Raw genomic sequence first — 20,377 nt, forward strand, 5'->3', positions numbered from 1 at the left:
GGGGTATAAATTACTCCAGACAAAAATCAACCAAATTTGGGCTCCATTGAAGGTATCCAACAGAGGTCATTGTCAAGCTCCCTTGTGACCCCCAGAGGGCCTTTCTCAGCTATTTCTTTCTCCAGTTCTTTCCTGAAAACTAGCCAGCCTGCAGATTAGCCTATATCTTCAATGGATCTGGCAATCTCTTCCCCCCTGCCTTTCCACACAACTTCCACTGTTTTGAGAGCACCCTTAGGTTTGAATTTCTCCACAGTCTTGCAAATGGAGTCAGTTTCTTTGGGAGAGATTACTAGCTACTTGATAGCTGGCCTACTTCTACCTTAATGTAAATCTCTGAGTCATAATTTTGTGACTGGTTGTGGGGACAATAGCATACTTCTCCCTGAAATCTCCATTTTAGGAACTGGGCTCCCAGTGTGGTGGCAGGGACAGTAGCCTCAGGTGTTTTTGACTGACTTTGTGTGGAGAGGGACCACCACATTAGAGCTGTAGCAAGGGCCCCAGTATTTTAGAGATGTTGTGCCCAAAGAAGAGTCTTTCTTTCAGGAGTGGACGTTGGGCAGAAGAAGGCATCCCCCACTTTCTGTCTCACTCACCCAGAATTTAGCCTTAATAGCAGTTTGCTCCAGGGCAGGAGAGGAAATGCTGAGGTTTTTCAGGTGGGATGAGAAATGCTGCTGTCCTGCCCCTCCTGGAAGATGGCCCTCTGATAGTGAGTTATGGGGAGGGGAACCCCGTGGTCTTGGCAGCGTGTGTCTACAGTGGAATTTCCTTCTCCACGAGGTGAGGAGGGGAAGGGAGGCAGCTGATCTTGGTTCAGATAACACAGACTCTTGCTCTTCATACTGAATCTTAGTAGATTTTCTTGTATAAATCTTTCTCGATTTGCTATATGTCCTTAGGGCTATTTCCAGAGACCTTAACTGGTTGTTTAAAAATAACTTTCACTAGTTTCCCTGTGGAGCATGTTCACAAGAGCTTGTCACACTGTCATACCAGAAGTAGGATTCCCCATTAATGTATTTTTTCTACATAATTTACTGTGAGATGACAAATAAAAATGGCAAGCAATAGGATATATTGGAGTATATGCGGAAGACATTTGGTATAAACCTAATTTGGCCTGACTTTGTTTTTTCCAAAGGGGCCTGACTGTGGCTATTGTATATCTGCTTAGACATTTCCTATGGCCAGAACAAAGGCGCTTGAGATAAAGGTGCAACTTCCCCCTACATTGGCATTTCCTTAGGGATAAACATCTTTCCTTAGGCTAGGAACTGATTGCTGCACTCACCTTTGACCACCCAGCTCACCAGTGACCACTCAGCTGGAGACAACAGACTGACACCCTGCTGTGTTCACTGTGACAGAAGAACTACCTGCTGTCTCATCAATCCCTGTGCCGACAGAGCAGTCTCGCGACTATCGTAAAAGGGACATTTCAATCCTATGTGAAACATCCTCTCTGGGGGTATATAACCACTCTGTTCACCCCACTTCTTTGGTGCCCTTTATTCTTTCGGGAAGAAAGGCCCCTGGTTATAATCCTCAGATTTAAGCTCAGAATAAACTCACCCAAATTTTCATTTATAGATTGGTTACGGATTATTTTCCTCGACAGAGATAAGGTAATCATTGTCAAATAAAAGGTTAATTTTCATCAAATGCTTCTTTTTATCTATCTTCTTGACTAATTCGTCATTTTTCCTTCCCAAATCGTTGCATGCCACATTTGAGGGAGGGGAGGTTTTGATTACCATAGCTGAGGACTGGAATGTTCATCTGCCACTACATTTGAGATGTAAATTTTGGTCCTCTTGTCACCTGCTCTTGTGGTCTAGTAGTTATTTCAGAACCATCCTCTATGATAAGTTTGGAAACATTTATTTTGATCACCTTCATGCATCTTCAAAACTCATGGGCTTTGTGGCACCTTGCAGAGGCTGTCAGCAGGGCCTGCAGTGTCCACCACCTCCCTGCCTGCATGGCGGGGCCTCAGGCAGCTTCCTCTCTCAGCAGGTGCACTGAAAAGCCCTATCAAGGTTTTAACCTACAATACTTACAATTTAGTGACAGAAAAGGATTTTCTTTTACTTTAATCTCACAATTGGAAGCAGTATATTTTAAGGATTTGATATGGGATTTAAAGATATTATCGAGTTTGTCACAGTTTGAAAATCCCATTGAAAAGAAAACAATCATATTTTATTATTTAAAAAATCGATATTTATTTTCATCTTATGTTGCCTTTAGAGATCAGGGATTCATCATTTAATGACGTTGAAGTTTATAATTGCAAACTGTTCCTTCTTTTTCATATTGATACTTTACATTTCTTTTTAAATACATATTTTTCAGTAAGAAATCCAGGAATCCCCAGTAAGAAAGCAGGAATCCAGGAATGCCCACATCTTCTTGTGAGAAGATGGCAAAAAGATACTTCAAATCAAATTGCAGAGCAATTTAATACCAGAGAATCAGTGAAATTTGAGAGGGAATTCATGTGTGGTGGTATGAAGATGAGAAATGGGCATGGTGGTTATCAAACTGACTGAGGAGAACCAAGAAAGGAAGAAGAAAACAGTAACACACACTCTTATACAGCACTTTATACTTCAAGGGAGAAGAGAGGCCAGAGAGATTTCAAATGAGATTATTGAAAGAAGGATGACTTGGGCTCCGAATATCTGAGGAATTCTCAGCTTTAGGATTCTTCTGTGTTATCAGTCTATAGAATTCCCTTTCTTTACAGGGTAAGGATTTACTTGTTATAAGAATTCCAAATTGTTTTTCCACACTCTCTTTCTTGGGTGTTTCCTGCAGAAATGCCAATAAAGGCAATGGTCTAAACTTTCCCTCGCTCCTGTCTTCTGCCCTTGACCACCCTCGTGTCTTGCCCACGTGGCCCTGCATGCTGTGCCCTGCCTCTTGTCTCCAGGACCTGGGAGTATAATCAAGTGTTTTTCCTGAGGCTCCTCATTAGTACTTTGATGAGTAGAATAAGTAATTTAAAAAGGTCCAATATTTATAAATCTTTCAAATTTGAAGTCTTATGCTTTTTGAATCATCTCTAAGAATCTTTACTTACCCAAGGTCATGAAGATATTCATCCACTTCATTTTCTAAAATCTATATGGTTTCAGGCTATAGGTTTAGATCTATAATATTATTTTTTATTGTGGCATTTATCATGGCAAAAGGCAACAGCGCCACCCAACATATTCACAGGGACCCAAGCCCTCCCCCTGCCGTGATGATCTCTGCTGTGTGTCACACTGGCCTCTCCTTGCACAGTGGTCTCCTCAGTGCACTCTTGACCTCTGCGTTTCTCAGGCTATAGATAGCAGGTTCTGCATAGGGTTGAAGAGATTGTAAAACAGGGAAACCATCTGCTTCTGCTCCTCCTGATGGCAGGGTTTGGGTGCCATATACCTCCTGATGGCACTGCCAAAGTAGAGCCCAACCACTCAGAGGTGGGACAGACAGGATTTCACAGAAGTAGTTGATTTCATGAGGCCCACAGAAGGGCAGCCTAAAAATGAGAACCAGTTGAATCAGATCCAGGATGAAGATAAATGCTGATTAATTGACGACTAGTACCAAGCACACTTCTAGCTCATGATGACAGTGTAATGTAGGGGGTGGCAGATTGCCACAAATCGATCATAGGACATCACCACCAACATCAGGCACTCTGTGTGAGCAAAATCTAGGTACAAAAATGTCTGCATAATGCAAGGAACAAAGAAGATGGTCCTTTTCTGGCTCACAAGATTTGCCAGCATCTTAGGACACTGTTGGAACATAGGACATGTCAATGATGGCCAAGTAGGAGAGGAAGAAGTACTTGTGGGTGTGAAGTCTAGAATCTAAGCAGATAAGCCCCAGGATGACCCCGTTCCCCAGAATGGTGAGGGTACAGAAGAGAGAGAAAAATCCAAAGATAACTAACTCCAGTGCTGGGTCCCCCTGGAATCCCAGCAGAGTGACTTCTGTGATCTGCGTCTGGTTACCTGCCATGCTCCTGTGGCAGAGACAGACCAGTCCATGTCCACGACAGGAAGGTCAGAACTGTAGGCCAGTCAAGACACAAAATATTTACTGAATGTTGCGGAGTACTTAGAAATACATTACTTTGGATAGATTTTCTATAATTTATTTTTAGGCATGTTTTAGAAATTAAATTGGTATGCTCATACAACTTAGGTAAAAATTCCCCTTTTATCAATGGGATAATAGGATACACGATTTATTATAGAAATAAAATATAAGATCATAGGATCAATTATTATATACTCTACTGAATAGGATCTACTCACGTGCCCATATGTTGTTTCAGAGAATTCAAGTATTCTGGCTTCCCTTCGATGAGTCCTGATTATTAATGTAGTTGGGGGAGAGAAGACCCTGAGACAACATCTGCAATAGGAGGGAGTATCATATTCTCGGCTTTCTTGTCTTCTTGGTCCAAAGTGTGAAGTGATTAGCGTCCTCTCTTCTTTATATGTTGCTCATTTACCTATTTACCTTCTCATATGCTTTTCTAACCACTTATTTCAGATTTCAGATCTTTCTAAATAACTTCTCAGTTTCCTATTGTCTTTCAAACTTTGTATGCCCCTCCTTTTCAGCAGCTAATAGTCCCTAGATGCATCTTCTGGTACGTCTGTTTCATCTTCAGTGTTTGTAGTTTTATTCTGAGCATTTTCTTTACTTTGTTATCAGCACTTGATATTGAAATTTAGGCATAAGTAAAACAACATTTGACTACATGCAATGAGCACATGTACAAATCTTAAATTCAGTTAAACATGACATTTCTGCAGCCTTTTTAAGTGTGAAACTCAAAAGGGGAAAGTGAATTCACATTACTGTGGGTGAAGTTAGAAATGACAGATGTATTATAGCTGTAATTTTGTTTGGTTGTTTTGTTTTTTCCCTTTCATCACTTAATATAGAGAGAAATCTCAGAGCTTATCTTGTTTTGTGGTGAGACAGAATTGTTTGTTGTCATGATAAATTCCCATTGTCATCCAATCCCCAGAAGATTCCTTTCTCATCACCTGCTACCAAGCGTGGTAACTGCTTCCTACTGTTCTGATGGACTCTGAGCAGCCCTCAGGAGCATCAGTTGGTTTGTTCTTACTAGATATAGACATTTCAAGGCTTTCAACATCTATTGCCAGATTAGGGGTAGAAAATTTGCACCAATTCCTGCCTCTGATGCTGTGTGAGAATCATGCCTCTTTCCCACAGGGTCACCAATACTACAAATGATCAGTTTTAACCTGTGCTAATTTTGAATGTAAATAATATTATACAGTTTAAATTTACATTTCAACGATAACTGAACACATATTCCTTGAGTGCATCATGTTCCAGCCTCTGTTGGAAGCTCTGGAGGCACAGCAGTGGATCAGGGAGATATTCTGAAGGGGAGACATATTCTGAGCAAGTAAGTGGTCTATCTGTCATCCATCCCTCACATTTCCATGGAGGGGAGGAACCTCTCTACCCCGGATGAAGCACTTTAGGATTCACCCGCCCTCTCTGTCCTCTAGTTGACATGATTTGTGAAACAGGAAAAAGGCACTGAGGATGGCCCTTCTCTGCTCTCCTGTTTGGTCAGAAACATTTCTAGCCTTCCGGTTACAGCCTGTGGGAGCATGTTCTGTCCCCTTTGGGGGTGGGGGTGATCTAATGGCTGTGACTGTAATTTAGAGAGAAATTTTATTAAAGATATAAACTATGTTTTCCAATAGACATCAGTAATAAAACATATTTTAAAAATTTCTACCTGATTCCTGTGTCTATTTCTCTATTTTCTCAGACCTGGAGCAAGGAGAGGTCACGGTTAGTTACCACCCCTAAAATACCAGGAGTAAACAAATTAAGAAAATATTCGTTGAGAGTGAAAAGTTCTGTGAAGGGAATAAACAGGGTAAATGATAGACAGCGACCCGGTTTGAAAGAGCTCCTATAGATGGGATTGTCAGGAAAGGTCTCTCCAAAGAGGAGACACATGGGTGGAATCTAAACGATGAAGGAGAGTCCACCCTGCCTGCAACCAAGTAGACCGCTCCTTGCACAGGGAACAGTAAAGGCCAGTCCCTGGGCAGGAAGGATGTGGTGAGTTCTAGAAATAGAAAAGATCCAATGTCCCCACACCGTAGGAACCAAGAGATTGTCCATATTCATTTTACTCCTGTTTATATTTTTAAGAATTGGAATTGACATAGAAGTTCATAAATTTCAGATGAATTAAAATATTTGGCTACTCTTGTAACACAGAATACCATGCCGCCATTAAAAATGAAAATAAAGATCTTATAGTGAAAGGAAAAACTATCCAGATAAAGTCAAAGCATATGTCCATAATAAGATCCACCTTATATTTTAACATATGAACCTGTTTATATACATACGTCTCTTGTGCTTACTTACAAATATGGAGGAAAATTCTGTAAGTTAAAAATAAATCTGTCTATACTATCTCTACAGAGTGTGATTATGTAGAGACCTAACTTTGTGTAAATTGTTTGCTTTATTTGTTTTTAAATAAAATTTCCTCATTATCAGGAGACAAAACAAGATATTTCCATTTTGGAATAATCCGCGTATAATATACAACTGAAGTTGCTCATTATTCCTGCTCTTACTGAGAGTAATCCTCATCAAATTTTAATAGGGATCTCAAATCTGAACAGATTTTAAGGGCTTAAAATTGGGGAAATAAGTCACTGCATTTTGATTAAAGTTAACCTTTGACAGGAAAAGGGATATTGAAAACCTCAATCCCGTTTTTCTTTACGGAGTTTTTTTTCTGAATTGTCCTGATAGAGAAAAAGATCAAGATCTTGTATGGACTAAAAGTAGAAACAGATCTTAAATCAGGTTGAAAATTATGGCCACATCCACCAAAAGGTGAGGGAGAATATAAGCAGAGCACAGTTCTGATGTCGCACAGGTCAAAGGAAGTGACCTTTGTCGTTCAGAGAAGCACATTTCAATGGCCTTTTAATTTCCTTATCTGTAACATAGCTTCTGGGAATTTCAAGTCAAAAACTGAAAGACATGAAAACAACAATAAAATCAGTACCTGTAAATACAGAATCAGAAGTGTCAGGGAATTTAGCTGTCATCTTGTCCAGGAGTCTTTCCATCAGATTCTTAGAAAAAGTCTCTTACAATCAGCCTGCCTCTTACAATCAGAAGGCCTCTGCTGGAATGACTCACACCAAACTTTCCCTTTATTTATATTCCTGTGATTGCACTTTGCTCACTGGGAGACACATTTGATCCGAGTGCCATGAAACTGCAAATTCGCGAGACAATTGCCTGCTCTCATGTGAACTTATGAGTCTGTGCCGATGTTGATTTGGTGTTTTATTAAAAGGAGGAGTGGCCTTCTTAGACTAAATTAGTAAGTTTTGAATGGACACTTCACTGGAGTGCTGAAGAAATAGCAGCAAATTAGGGTCGGTAAAATATCTTACAAGGTCACTCCAATATTACTGAATTGATTTTATCTGAGTGGATAGCTATACTTTGACTCATTAATTGATGTATTTTAATTTCATGCAAGCAGAGCACAGTTGAAGGACATATACCAAACTTCCAATTTTCAGAGATATGAATCGGAAATTGGCCAATTTTTTGAACAATGCAAATGTAGTGACAGAATGGAATATGGCCCATTGTGGACACACCAAATGTGTTAATAGATCCCACTGAATCAAGCTGAATAGGATGGCAGAGAGCTCTTAATCCCTGTGAGCTCCAGGTGCAAGGAGGTTTTGTAAGTTTTTAAGACTCTTCTTGAATAAGCACATTTTGTCGTATGGAAAGCAAGGAACAGAAATAATGACAGAAAGTTAGATAATGACTTCAGAAAAAGTCCCATTTGCATGTCTTTGGAGCAAATAAGGACACAGGAAGCTGGCAAGAGTAAGTTTCTTTCTAAAGATCATGTTTGCATGAGTCAGGGGAGGCCTGCAGAGGTGAATTGTGGGCGAGAGCTTGAAGAGGAAGGGCAGGCAGGCTGAGGGCGGGACCTGGGCAGCCTGTCTGGGCCTGAGATGGAATCCTGGGAGAGCAGCAAAGGAAAAGTCCAGTGGGCTCATCTGGGACCTCCACGTGTGTTACTCCTGCACCCAGCCAGTGACCCAGGAGAGCGGACACACAAATGCTTCAGCTATCAAATATGCGCACTGTTAGCATCCTTTTCCCAAATGATTTGGATCCTGTGAATATTCAAATTTCATAATTAAAAGAATCTAGAATTATAGAGTTTTACATATAAATTTTTTGGTAAGACACTTCTGATTGAAACTAATAGTCTAGAAAAAAAATTTCCAAATGGCAGGAATAAATAAGAAAGTACATAGAATTCTTAGTGAACCAACTCATTTCATCAAAAGTGAACTACAGACAAACCATTGTAATACTGGATGTCAACTGCACTTTTTACAGTGTTGTAGGAAGGTCATGAGGAGACAGCTCTAGAGTGGTGACTGTCTACACACACTAGTTGTTGATCAGCTCATTTGTGAGGACAAGGAAAATAGAAATATAATATAAGGGAAAGCAATTTTTTTCCTTGTAAATATTGGCATGGTTCTGCATTTTGAATTTTACAGTTAAGAAGGCAGATTTTTTTTTCCTCTGAGAAAAAGCCTGAGGCAGATACAATAAAGCGACACATACCTGAAATGAAGATTTCTTTAAATGTCCACTCTAGCTGCATATTAAAAAAATATCTTCCGTGCCCAGGATAAGGAGAAAAGTTTCATGGAGACATTTCTCTGTTCTTCCATAGCATGAGGATTATCAGGGACTGAAGAACACAAGATACTGAATAACGATGAGGGCAGCATGGTTACCAGGACTGATTAGACCATGAGTCCAACCTCATTTCTGCAAGGTGAACCGTATGAACTTGAGTCACTTATTCTAAGCCTCATTGTTTTCGTCTCTGAAGTGGTGACAACCAGTATGGAAAGGGCTGACGTGAAGAATAGATACAACGAAATTGAATTATATTAGGAGTGAAAGTGATATCATGAAGAAGAAATACCCTTAAACTGGTATATATTCAGAGTCAAGTAAATGTTAGCTGTTATTAATAGTACTAAAGGGATCAAAAAATTCAAGGAAGATGCCAAATCGTTGGGATTAGGAGTCAACAAAATCATGGTACTGTAAGCTCTTTAGCATTTCTCTCGCTTTTTAAAAAATTAATTGTGAGTTTAAATAAAACACACACATTTTACTTTCATTTCTATCAATGTTTCTATATGCTGATTTTTAAAATTAAGTTTAAAAAAGAATTTAGGAAATGGAGGAATCCTTTAAAGTAACCTCATTCCTGGATTGAAGAAGAAAATGTAGGTTTCAAAACTCAAATGGCTGTTCTGCCATTCCAAATATCCCAATGTGAGAGAAAGTGTGACTCTTGTGAAAGGAAAGGGGGCCATATTCAGGATGTTTACACTGACCCAAAGTAAAGGTTTCTATTTATCACTGTGAGAGTGAGAGCCCTGGGCTGTCAAAGATGCAGATCTGGGGCAGCACAGAGTTGACCCATTCTCACACTAACTCAGAAATTACTTACCGTCTCCAACAGTTACTTTGACACTCAGCTTCATCCTAATAAGTAGCACAGTTTAAGAAACAAACAATGATTCTGAGCCCAATTGCCTGGGTTCTAATCCTGGCTTTGCTGCGGACTAGCTTTGTCAACAATCTGTGCCTCTCTGTTCCTCAGTTCTTCCATCTGCAAAATGGGGTGAATACTAAACCTTACTTCATATGACAGCTGAAAGAATTAAATCATTTACCTCACATAAGGCACCTAATATATACCTAAAAATAGATTTTGAGGGATTTGAAAACCATCATTAGAGGGTTTTTCTGGATCTAATAATCATTTGGAAACATGTTAAGGAATCGTAATATTCCTCTGCTAAACTAAGGAACAAAAGAGACGCTGAGTTTCCCTATAAGACAAGGCCATCTGTCTCCTGGACAAGTGAGAAATGGGTCCTGTTTGGTTAGACAATATTTCCGAGAATCTGTGGGGCAGGAGCTTAGCAGCAGGGAAGGAAGATCAGTCTTAGGGTAAGGAAGCCACTCTCCTCTGCCTTCAGCATCTTCTGTTTCTAAGAAGAGGCACCTGGGCCTCAAGGCCCCTGAAGTTCCTTGTAGCCCCTGAGCCAGTTGATCTCCTACATGGATGGTTAGCTGACTCCTCTGCTCTGACATAGTCATGACAGAGCCAACAACTGCCTTGTGAGGATGATGAATGAGGCGCAGACGGAGGGTTCTAGAGGCTCAGAGGCTTTGTAGTTAATCAATGAATGCATTTCCCATGTTAATTCATTTTCTTCTTTCAGTCTCCCGTGGGCATTTTTGGGTTTGTCTGGCATTTGTTTTTGTTTGCTTGGGAGTGGGTGAGGCCAGGATGTCTCTAAACTATGCAAGACCCTGGCACAGGAAAAAGTTAAAAAATTCAAGATTGTGTCATAAACTGATTTCTCTCATACGTATTTTATCAGTCTTAAAATTGCTCCACTCTCTAGTTGCTCCTGTTTGTCTGCAGAGGAGAGGCTGTAATTTCTGAATCTCTCATAGGAAGTGCCCCATAGACCCTGTTAAGACATCATCTCAGATAAATAGGTGATCTCCCAATGAGACAATGCTATTGCCAAATAATCCTTGCACATTTCTCACTTACAAACATTTTTGATTTGGGGGTCGGGACATACCTCTCCTTTAATTTTCTTATTTTGCCCTCCACTTCCAACATCTCCAGATTTCTGAGCCATATTTTTATTTCTGCAGTCTGAGTGAAGACCTATAGTTAAAATATACCTCTCTGTCTCTCTCACACACTCTGTCTTGCCCCAGGCGATAACATTTGATGATTGTCAAGTCCTTCCAGGTCTAAATTCCTAAGTGTCTATCTTAATCTAGCTCTCTAGAGAGTCTTAGTTCTTCAACTGTGGTGGAAGGAGAGCTTCAAAGTAGAAGTAATACATTTAATCTATTGGAGAGTAGAAAAAGAATATTTAAGAGGAGGCAAAATTCAATTATCTCTTTTCTTAAAATAGCCTGTATGTCCAATAGAACCTCACTCCACTTAGCTCCTTATTCTCCAACACACGCTCCCTACTTCATTCAACTCCTACTCCCCAGGACTCTTGATCTTGAAATTCTTAGTCCTTACTTCAAGTCAATTTTCTGCTTGTATTACGCATTGGACTTGAAACATAAACCCAATCCTTTAAAACAGTCATGGAGCCATCCTTAACTATCCCAACCAAATTAACGTACTCTGGTAGACAAAGAGCACTTATTATAGCATCCTTCAAGGCTGTGCTTCAACAATGTATTGTGTTTAGTATTTTTTATTGTTCATCTTTCCTATAATTTTATAAACAAAGCAAGATTATTCCAGAAAACATATTTTACTTACCAACACTCAGACCTAAGGATAAAAATTTAGCACATGTTCATTCAGATATGCATAATTACCACTGTTATTTCTTTTGGTGACGACAGTAGGGCGACATTTAACACAGCCTATGGTAGATCAAAGAGGTTCCATGCTTTGTCTCCTTTTTTTTTTGCTTTTAATCTTTGAACTCGATGGAGCAAAAATATTTACTATAGAAAGTATTAAACTTCTTATGAGTGGTATTAATATTTACATTGATTAATATTTTATTTTGTAGTAAGAATAAACATTACAAAACAGGCTTGGCTCCATCGTTCCTGATGGACCTTTATTAAATCAAGTTCAATTTAGAGATAACGGTGTTTGCAGGTCGCAATACAGCACCTAGAGCTGCACTTAAATATCATTTTAATATGATGCCTTCTCTGTGACAATAATTCCTCCTTCAGAGGGCTGGAGTCCTGTAATTTTTTTTTAGGTCCACTTGCCACATAGAATATCATCAGGGCATTTGAAAAAAATAAAATAATATATGCCATGATGAAAAATTAGAAGTACTGATGACTGTTTTCACCATAACTTCTGTCATGGTACATGTTTTTAACCAAAGAAGCTGTTTTTGGGTGTGCTTCATCAAAACAAGGGAGTAAACCAAGAAAGAGGAAGATGTGAGATTAATGAACTAAGGGGTCCAACACAGGACAAAGGCAGATGGAATTGCTAGGAAATAACCAGTGCAAACAGAACGAGAAGGGAAATCTCCTGAGGGATGGATATATTGTCTGAAGTGGCTGGGGAGCACTGACATGTGTAGAAAGCAATAGCAATGGGCACAAGGGTCCAAGCAGAGGGTAAAACAGGCAATTAGTGACATCACCTTTCTTACTTGTAGCTGTAAGTACTTGATACCCACTTCCTGCTTAGAAAGTCAGGTGAGGAATATATTGGCCTTATAAAAAGTTTTCTTTTCAAACTCCTTGCTACCACTGCTGTGCTGGGGGTGAATGGGCTTCACGTGGGGATGCTTTTCTCTCTTACAGCAGTATACTTCTCCAGCAATTGCCTCCCCTTGATTGGGCTGATTACTGGGATCACAGCACTGCAGTGAACTTTGCTCAGGGTTTGACGACTGGGTACTGACCACCACTATCTTCCTTAATCGAATGTCTACCATAGACCTGGAATGTGGCAGGCGCAGTTTAGGGTATAGGTGCTGAGGGACACAATTGATCAAGAGAATCAAGTCTGCATTCCCCTTGCTCACATTTACTGGTAAACAGAAGAGATGCACTCGTGTGACCTTTTTCTTAAAAGTCCCTACCTCTATTTACCATCCTCCCTCTTCCACCATGTTTAAGGAAAAAAACGGAATATTCGTTGTAAAAAGACATAAGCTCCACACGTAAAATTAAAAGCAATTCTGAAAAGTACAAAGAAAAAATCTAAACTTATTCCAAATCACAGTACATTGAAATAACCATTAGGATTAGTAGCTTAATATGCCAAAGATTTCTCCAGGAATATATACAGATCCAAGACAAATAAGACAGACTGATGAATAATTTAATGAAAATGTAATCCCATGATATTTTAGGAAAGTATTTTTATATTTATTTTGCATGTAAAAAGAATATTTTCCCAATATAAAAGTAAGTTAAGCAATTCAGAAATACACAGCCACACCACCCACACATTTTGTTAATGAAATCCCACATATCTCTGTGCCCTTAGAGAAATATAAGAAGACAAGGATAAATAGACAATGATAAATATTTTTTATAAAAATTGGCTCATACTCCTCATGCTATTTTTAAGCATATATGTTTTTTATTGTAGCAGAAGTGAAAGTACCCACTATACAACTAAAATACTCATTCTACTTCATAATTTTTAACTACAAGATAAGTTTCTTAAGACAATCTTCTTGACACAAGAATAATTTTCCTTTATATTTAGAGATTGTAGCCATTAGGTTTTTAAAACATTATGTCTTATCTGGAGAAAGTATCCATTGGATCCCTAAAACCAAAGTATGGAATATTTAGCACACTTCAATTTCCTGCTTCTCAGGATTCAGAAGGCTTGCTTCAGAACTTAAACCATTTAGCGGCTACTGCTAGTTGTCTGCCCTCTGGCCCTTACCCCCTTCCTTGCTGACCTAGTACTCATCTTTTCAGGTACTAGGTAGTAGAGTTATCAGAGAAAGTAGACCTCATCTGGTGCCAGAGAGGATTAAACAAGGATTAATCTAAACCAAACTATCAATTTCATCCTCTTTATCAGTGACTGGTTTATAGATGGTCATTTGGCCCCATTTTGGTCAATGGAATACAAGAAGAAATCTGATTAGAGGGAGTGCTTCTGAGAAAGATTTTCCTTCTTGGTGAAAACGGAAAGACGGGGGTGGCCCTGGGGCTGACTGTTTTGAGTTTGCGAGCTCCGCTTCCGAGGCCCAGTGTTTCGCTGGTTTGAATCCATAGTGCCGCTCATCAAGCCATGCTGAGGCGACATCCCACAAGCCACAACTAGAAGGACCCACAACTAAAATATACAACTATGTACTGGGGGGATTTGGGGAGTAAAAGCAGAAAAAAAAAAAAAGCTTGGCAACAATTGTTAGCTCAGGTGCCAATCTTTAAAAAAGAAGGGAAAGATTGACAAAAGAATTTCTTTTTGCTTCTTTATCAATTTTGAGTACTTTTATATTGGAAAATCGTCCTACAAACACATCTGAAAATGGCTCATCCACCGTATTGCCAGAAGAAAACCTGTATTCTGCTTTCATTCTTAAGGTTTGTTTATTTTGTAAAGTGATTTACAAAGGTAAACTGGAGTGATATGGTTGAAAGTCCCTTAAGGCAAGTGAGAGTGTTTGCAATATGCTCGTCTTTGAGGAGGTGATGCTTGAGACCTGATCCATTAGAAGGGCTGGGAGAAGAGGATTCTGTATCTTGTGTTTTCACTTTTTTTGTGCTCCGTATTGATTAAGAGAGAGTCTTGATTTCACTCTAATCAAATATATCAATGTTTCCTTTTGTGGCAAACTATTTTACATATTATTTTAAAAATCTTTCCCCTTCATATCGTCTAAAAGCTTTGTAGTTTTGCCTTTGACACTTAGGTCTTGAAAACACTAGGAGCTGAGTTTTCTGCAGGGCTGAGTATCTCTATGGTTACTCAGTTGTGCTATCACTGTTTACTGCAAAGCCCTTCCTTTCCCCAGGGAACAGCCATGCCACATCTCTCATGTAGCAAGTGTCAGAGAGGCATGAATCTGCTTCTAGGTTTTGTGTTCTGCTCAGTTTCTTTATTGGTCAACCCCTGGATGAATGCCACACTTTAAGGTATTAGGACTTCACAGTACATTTATGATCTGGAGAATCTAATCCTCCCACCTTGTACTTTATCTGTCTTGAAAGTGTGTGGGCTAGCCTTGGCCCCTTGCATTTTAGAATCAGCTTCTTGGGTTCTGCGCACACCCATTCATTCTGCTGGGATACTGTAGGATATTGATTAGGATACATTCCATGTATTAATCAATTCAAAGAGGTTGAATCTTCATAATATTACTGTTCCCAATCTAAGAACCTGGCGTTTCTCTCTTTGTATATCTGTGTATTTAGTTACCATAGTGCCTCAATAAATTTTTCTAATTGTCTCTTTACAGTTTTTGTATATTGTTTGTTAGACTTCTTTCTAAGCGTTTCAAAATTAAGTCCTGTTGTCTATGGTAGCATTTGGTAAAATTTTATTTTAATTATTTGTTATTGCTATATAAAATATAATAGATGTTCATGTTGATTTTGCATCAATCTGCCTTGTTGAATTTTCTTAAAATTTTAATAAATATCAAAAGATTCCTTTGGATTTCCTACATATGCAATCATGTCTTTGCATATAATCACAATTTGTTCATTCCAACTCAAAATGTGTGTGTGAGCTTGTATTTCTGCTTTTTGTCTAACTGTACTGGTTAGGATCTCTAGAAAAAGTCAAAAACAAGAAAAACAAGTGGTGCTGGTGTACATCTTTCTCTTATTCTTTGTCTTACCGGGAAAGTTGCCAGCATTTCACTAAGTATGAAGTATGAGGTCTGGTGTGTGTGTGTTTTTTCTTTCTCTTTTATTTTTTTCCTAGATCTTCTTTAGCCAGTCTTGGTGGTCTAGTGGTTAAGATTCTGTGCTCTCACCGCTACAGCTGGGGTTCATTTCCTGGTCAGGGAACCACAGCTCCATCTGTCAATTGTCATACTATGGTGGCTGCACGTTGTTAAGATACTGAAAGCTATGCCACCAGTATTTCAAATACCAGTAGGGTCATCCATGGAAGACAGGTTTCAGTGGCACTTCCAAACTAACACTGAGTAGGAGGAACACCCATTTCTGGAACAATTGGCCATGAAAACCCTGCAAATAGCAGCGGAGCATTGTCTGGGGTAGCACCGGAAGGTGAGACGATGGCACAAAAAACTAGGCAGCGTTGGGGTCTGCTGTACACAGGGTCACAAGGAGTCATAACCGACTCCATGGCAATAATAACATAGACCTTCTTTAGGAATGTTTATTGTTATACTAGGTTGTAAAGTGTTTTATCATGAATTGATGTTGCATTTTCTTAAAAATTGTTTTTTATCTAATGATGTGTATCCTTTAGTTTGTGAATGTGGCAAATCTTTTTCATGGTTTATTTTAGTGTTAAACAATTCTTGCATTTTTTGGGAGAAAAACTTTATTATAATGTAATATTTTATTTTATGGACTTCTTTTACTAATATTTTCTTTAAGATATTTTCATCTATGTTCATGAATAGGATCAGACTGTGATTTTCTGTTTCATAATGTTTATCTCAGGTTTGGTGTCCATGGCTTAAACAGTGTGAGTATTTATTTTCTAACCTTATAAGAACTCTAAAGATCAAGGGTACTGGGTTTGTTAAATTAAAGGACCCAAAAGGGTATTCAAGGAGCCAGAATTGTGTGAACAAGCTCACACACTCAGGGTACTACAAACCATCCCTCACACTGATCTCTTCTTCCCACAGATCTCGTCAGGGCACCCTTCAGCTCTGGGTTCCTCCAGCTGTAGACCAGGGGATTCAGTATAGGGGTGCAAAGTCTGTGAAATAATGATAGGCTTTTCCTTTGTTCTTGAGAATGGTTGGATTTGAGAGCCAGGGATGTGATGATGGCACTGCTAAAGATGAGCCCAACCAGGTATAGGTGGGAGGAACATGTGAGCAGGCCTCTCTGTGGCCCTTCCCAGACTAGACGCTGAGGATGGGAAACAGGGTGCATGTGTAGGAGACCAGATCCAAGCAGAGGGGCCAGACTAAGACAAACACAGAGCCCACAAAGGGGACAATTTGGCTGAGCCTAGTGTCAGCACAGGCCAACTTGAATACTGACATGATTTGACAGAGGGTGTGATTGAATTTTGTGGCCCACAAAAGGGCGGCCTCAGAATAAGAGTAATTTGGACCAGAGCCAAGAGGAAGCTGAATAGCCAGCAAGTGGCCGCCAGGACAGTGCACACTCTCCAGCTCATGCTGACAGTGTAATGCAGGGGATGGCAGATCGCCACGTACTAATCATAGGACATCACCACCAAACTCATATGCTCCATGACGGCACATGCCAAATACAGAAAAGTCTGAAGGATGCGTGGAGCGAGGAGACAGTTTTCTCCTGCATTATAAGATTTGCCAGCATCTTAGGGACAGCGCTGGAGGCCTAGGACATGTCCACAATGGCCAGGTTTGAGAGAAAGAAGTACAAAGCTTGCTTACATTGTTGAATATATTTAAGTTAATTAAAAGAGTATATAGGCTGACATCTTAGAACCTGAAGTATTGACTTTGGGCAATAGTCAAGCCAATTTTTTTATTCTCATTGGAAGGACTGAGTTGAAGAACTATAATCTTCTCTAAAACTATCTTCTATTTCATGTTTCAGCAAAGATATTAATTATTCTTTGAAGCATTTGTAACTCTAAAAGTTCTGGCAATTTATGTTCCAAAGACATATAACTATTTCCTCAGAGAAGTGAAGAAACATAGAATTGCTTTTAGTTTTAAATTATAATTAGAATCAAATTAATCTTTGCGGGGTGAACATGATGTAATCTACACGGAAAAGGAAATATAACGATGTCCACCTGAAAGTTATATAAAGTTTAAGCCAATGTTACTGCAATAGAAAAAAAGAACTGTGAATAAATCTAGGGAATCTATGCCAAAAAAACAATTATAATTACAATCATATATTGCCAGCACGTGAACAATTTAGACGTAAAATTATGATGAAAAAAAACGCAAGGAAAGGAAGCGCGCATAGATGATGATCCTCTGCTCAGTAAAGTCTTTCTGTGTTTGTTGAGGCAGATTAAACATCTAGGGCAGCACGCTGGACCTCATCTTTTTGGTTGGTTGTCTTTTTCAGCACCTTTCTTTGTTATAGTCTTGAATACAGTATATTTTATGCTTTGGGTACTATATATTTTTCAAATGAAAGTTAATTATGTTTAATTTTGTACTCATTCTACAATTTTATAACTCTTGAGATAAAGTTTTCATGACTTGTCAAAAAATAGAGAAAAATTAACATCATGATACATTTTATAATAAAATTAAAAGGCTTCTTCACCTCAAAGGAAATCATAAACAAAATGAAAAGGCAACCTACCAAATGGGAGAAAATATTTGCAATCATCTATCTGTTAAGGGGTTAATATTCAAAATACGTAAAGGACTCATACAACTCAATAGAAAAACAAGCAATCTGCTTAAAAAATGGGCAGAGGATCTGAATGGGCATTCTTCCATTCAGAAGACATACAGATGGCCAACAGGTACATGAAAGGGTACTCAACATCACTAGTCATCAGAGAAATGCAAATCGCAACCACAGTGAGACAACACCTCACACCTGTTAGTATACCTATTCTGAGAAAGACAGGAAATAATAAATGCTGGCAAGTATGTGGAGAAAAGGGAACTCTTGTGCACTATTGGTGGGAAGGTAAATTGGTGCAGCCACTAGGGAAAACAGCATGGAGTTTCCTCAAAAAAATTAAAAATAGAACATCTGGTCTAACAATCCCATTTCTGGCTCTTTATCCAAAGGAAAGGAAAGCACTAACTCAAAAAGGTTCTGCACCCCCATGTTCACTGTAGCATTATTACACTGCAGACATGGAAACAACCTAACTGTCCATCGATAGATAAATGGATAAAGAAAATGTGGTGTGTATACACATGGAAGCGTGCACAGATACACACACCTCACAATGGAATATTATTGAGCCATAAAAAGAAGGAACTTTTGCCATTTTTGACAACATGGATGCACCTTGAGGGCACTAGCCTAAGTGAAATAAGTCAAATATTGTATGATCTCACTTACAGGTGGAATCCAAAAACAAAAAAACAAAAAAGACCTCATAGATGCAGAGAACAAATTGGTGGTTGCCAGAGGAAGGGGTGGGAGGGGGGGAAAAATGGGCGAAAGGGGTCAGAAAGGACAAGCTGAGAGTTATAAAATGAATAAATCTTGGGTATTTACATACAGCATGATGACTATAGTTAATAATACTGTACGGTATATGTGAAAGAGGGTGAGATAAGACATTAAAAGTTCTTGTCACAGGAAAAAAATTTTGTGACTATGTATAGTGAAGGATGTTAACTGGACTTACTGTGGTGATCATTTTGCAATATATGTAAATATTGAATTTTTACAGAAAGGGAGCAATCCTAACTTATTGAATCCTTCTTAGCATCCCAAAGACGGTTCTTCAATACTGTTTCATACAACCAGAGGAATTCTTGCTGCCGTGAAGGACAAATGATGTTGGCTATATCCTAGTTGTCTCACGCTGCTTGGTGCTACCCCAAACCATCTTCAGCTTACTTGGTTCAAAGAGTACACAAATTTTGGTGGGAAAATTTTCAAGAATTCCAACAGGATTAAATCTTACATTATTAGAAAAATCATGACCCCAAAATAAGTGTAATGTTTAAGCAATATTCAAAACCCTTATCTCTGGAACTATTTACATGTTGACTAATGAATTTCCTTTTGACCAAATCTTAAACTTTTAATATATTTGAGGATTTTTTATACAGTTTCTTGTTGGAATAAATCTCTCTCTAACTTTTTTCCCTTTACTTCTAAATTATTCCACCAAGTAATCTAGAGTTTCTCTAAACTCTCATTTCATTGGCCTCACAATTGGGGAAGAAGAGTCATATAACTCTGTAGTATTTTCTTTGTTGAAATTTTAAGTCTACTTTGGAAGTTGTCTCTCATGGTATTAATTTTACTGCACTGTTTCCAGCTACCACAAGGTGAGAAGAAGTCGTATATGTCTAAATACGTAAGCCAGAGAAATGTATTGATATCCTTTTCCGACGTTTAAATTTTTTCTCCATACATTAGTATTCTTGGCTTCCAAAATAAAGAGAATTCAATATTTCTTAAAAGACAGAGTAAATATTCTGATTATTTAGCTGCCCAATCTCCTAACATGGTCTTTAAAGTTTAGAAGATATGCTTTGCCTTGGAACTTCGCCCTATTTTCAGAGCTAAAATTTGGGCCGGTACAATTTTTGCATCAAAATTCAAAGTGGGAAATTTTTTTGACATTTTGCTTCACAAAGCACATATTTTAAAAGGAAATCTGCAATCAAACAACATTCTGTCTACTCTTCACAAGGACCTCTTCTTCTGCAGTGCTCGATACAAGGCGCCCTTCACCTGAGCATTCCTCAGGCTGTAGATGAGGGGGTTCAGCATGGGGTTAAACAGACTGTGAAACAGGGACAGTATTTTCTCCTGCTCTTCTTGTTGATTGGAGTCTGGGACCATATAAACCACCATGGCGATGCCAAAGAAGAGTCCAACCACACAGAGGTGGGAG

At 38.9% G+C, this 20,377-nt stretch overlaps 2 pseudogenes; both read right to left on the minus strand.

Moving 5' to 3' along the window:
- Nucleotides 1–3,273: 3,273 nt before the first annotated feature.
- LOC124234642 (olfactory receptor 2A2-like) lies at nt 3,274–4,023 on the minus strand (annotated as a pseudogene).
- Nucleotides 4,024–16,455: 12,432 nt separating this feature from the next.
- LOC124234643 (olfactory receptor 2A12-like) lies at nt 16,456–20,337 on the minus strand (annotated as a pseudogene).
- Nucleotides 20,338–20,377: the final 40 nt, after the last annotated feature.

The sequence above is a fragment of the Equus quagga genome, unplaced genomic scaffold (genome assembly GCF_021613505.1).
Source record: "Equus quagga isolate Etosha38 unplaced genomic scaffold, UCLA_HA_Equagga_1.0 99708_RagTag, whole genome shotgun sequence".
NCBI lineage: Eukaryota > Metazoa > Chordata > Mammalia > Perissodactyla > Equidae > Equus > Equus quagga.